Source organism: Terrapene carolina, unplaced genomic scaffold (genome assembly GCF_002925995.2).
Source record: "Terrapene carolina triunguis isolate 2854851 unplaced genomic scaffold, T_m_triunguis-2.0 Scaffold120, whole genome shotgun sequence".
NCBI lineage: Eukaryota > Metazoa > Chordata > Testudines > Emydidae > Terrapene > Terrapene triunguis.
The window spans coordinates 6969495-6972884 of NW_020664471.1; positions in this window are offsets into that span (position 1 = coordinate 6969495).

Genomic DNA, 3390 nt, shown 5'->3' on the forward strand with positions numbered 1-3390 from the left:
AAACTAATAATTTAAATTGGAATTTCATCCATTAATAAGTATTTATTATATAATTAAAACCATTCTATTGAAGGACAGATATTAAATAACACTAAATAAGTTAATGTTCAAAACAATATTAAAAATTTGAAAATTTAGAGCATGGAAACCAAAATAGCTAAAATTTAGTTTTGGCAAGATACACGGAATGGAAACTCCGGGATCTTTACCTGTCACTGAATATAGCCATCATACCAATAGTGGAATATAAAACAAGTCTACATATACTCTCCTTAAAATTTTTACTTCTGTCCATTCCCAATAATTGTAACAAATCATTATTACCTTCACTCCACTTGCCACGCGCCCCAAGCACAAAACCAAAGAAGTGAATATTTTTACCTCCCGTTAAGTTTTTAATTTCTTCCTCTAACTCAAGATAATAAGCCACCTTCTCACTGTGGGCTTGTTCCAAACTTCCGGCATTATCCTCCCATCGCACTGTAACATCAACCACCACTGCTGTATCTCCTTTTATAAATATAATATCCGGCTTTCTTAACTCACCCTTACTATTTCTCAAATGGGGCTCTATCATTGCCTTCCACCCTAATTTACCAACCTTATCTACAACTGCAGACACTACTCTATTATGCCTTTTTATCCTAGCATTCTTAGTCTTATAACATTGTCCTGAGATATGGGGAACAGTCTCCCGCACTTTACCGCACCATCTACAAAGAGCATTCACACCTCCTCTTCCTCTTGCTAATGTCTCCCTAGTAGGATAAATATTTGCCCTAAGCTGCAATGCTGCGATATACGCTGACGATTTAACTTTACTAGAGTTTCTAAAAATCGAATTACTAATTAAATCATTTTTAAAATATTTTATCCCTATTCCCTGACATCTCAGTTCCGACCATCTTAAAAATTCCTCTTCCCTCCATTTCTTGGGATGAGATGTTACTGCACTAAATGACAATATTTTATCCACAAGATTTTCTCCTGCATATAGATAAGATAGGTCCATCCAATCATCTCTCGAGACAATATGTCTCCTCCATTTACGAATTAACATATTTGGGATTTGCACACTAAACTTAGTGAGAGCTAAACCACCATCCCTACCTCTAGAATAAAATATCCCATCTGTGGTACACTGAGGTAAATGTAAAATCTCTTTAACTATTTTTCTAACTAACACATCAAGATCGTCTAAAAGATTAAAAGGGGGTTCTATTAAAAGAAGATTATAAAATAGCTTCGGTAAGATATATGTCTGTAAAATTAATATTTTTGGGCCGGTTTTAATGGGGCCTTAATTAAATTCTCACTCCAATCTTTCAATTTTTCTTTAAGTACCGGTCCCCCTACACCTATCCAGGGATCTATTCTAGCCCCTAAATATTTTTCAAAATCCCCTGGTTGAACATATTCAATCTCCTCTGACCCTATCTGCCAATTATCCTTAGGATTAACTACATAGGTTTTATGTTTAGTTAAAATATGAAAGCCTTTCGTTTTCTTCACATTAACAGAGAGATTAGTATTTTTACAAAACTCCTCTAAGATACCCAAATTTTTAATCATTCCTTTATATGAGCTACTTAAAATTGCCACATCATCGGCAAAAGCCAATGACGTGACACCATTACCCTTAACATAAAAACCACTTCCTTCTACTTCTAATCTAGTTAAAAGGGGATCCATAGCAATATTAAACAAAATTGGGGACAACGGGTCACCCTGCTTGACCCCCCTCCTAATTAAAATAGACTCAGTAGCTTCATCACCCACCCATACCCTAGTTGTGCAATTATCATAAAGGTCCCTAATAATATCTATAAAATGTTCATCTATACCAAATCTTCTCAACCCGGCTATTATATGTCCGTGTCCCACAGAATCAAATGCTTTAGCCAGATCTACGAACACTATTGCAATTTCATTCCCATTTCGTTTAGCCCCTTTAATCAAATTATCTAATATAGCAATATTTTCCTCACACCCAGGGGCGGATATAAACCCTTTTTGTCTACTACATATCTTAACTGTTTCCACCAGTCTTTTTGCTAATATTTTGGTATAGATTCTAATCCAAACTGACCCAATTGTCAATGGTCTCCAAGATGTTAACTTCTTCATTTCCTCCTCATCTTGTGTCTTTGGTATTAAAATCGTTCTATTTTTCTTAAATTCATCTGGTACCTGTCTATTTAGAAACCATATATTAAAAAATTTTGTAAGTATTAAGGAGTCTAAATTAAAAATATCCCACAAATTGCTCACTTTTACTTTATCTGGGCCAGGAGCACTATCTTTTCTTATTTCTCTTAAAGCTATTCTAATCTCATCCACAGAGATCGGACTCATTAATATATCATTATCCGCATTCTCTGTGGATGATGGCCACCCTATCATATTACCATGTCCAATTGTTCCCAAAATATTCACATAGTATTCCTCAATTTCTTTCATAGGGATAGCACACTTAGCCTTATCTGGCTCTCCCATTATAATGCGAGTCAATCTTCTTCTATCCTTATCAAATAATTGTTGATAGAATTTATACTTAGCTTTCTTTGTAGCATATCTCCTAATTGCATTAAATTGCTTCCTTCTCCCCTCCTTTCTCATCTTCCCTTTTCCTTTATTCCTCAACTCTATTTGACTTTCATTTCTAGGGTCCTTTCCCTCTACTAATGAATAACATAATTTTTCCAACATTGCCCATCCGAGAGCTTTTGTTAAATCCTCCTTTAATAATCCTTCAATTTCCCCTAAACTATTTATTATTTCTCTTCCCTCCCTACTTTGTTTTCCCCGTTTACATATTTTCTCCACTAAATCCACTTCTGGATGTCCTTTTAGTGGGAAAATCCTCTCTCTTGGGGGCGGAATTTCTAATATATTTACTCTAATGTCCTCTACCTCAGTCACTTCCTCCCTATCTCCTGTTACCACTAACTTCTTTTTTGCTAATTCTCGTCTTTTATCTGATATTTGTTTATTCGTTTTGGTCCTCATCTCGCTCTCAATACATTTATTTATATTCCTTTTCCCAATATATTTCCTTTCCAACTGTATAAGCTGCGCAACCTCATCTTTGGTCCATATACGAGATCTAGTCGATCCCTCTTTGATCTTACTTTTAGCAGCCATATCTTCTTTTCTTTGCTCATTCCTCACAGCAGGGTGTCTATGTCTACAGTGTTGGCTCAATCCAGATCTAGTATGAAAACCAAGCCCACAGACCGAGCACGTATGGCTCTTCATTGGGGTATCCGCCTTCTTGGGTATGCACTTGGGGTAGTGGCAAGCTATATTATGATATTGAGAAGATTTTCCACATTTACTACATACAACTCGTATGGCTTTACTTTTATGAACCACATTAAGGTGTTTGGC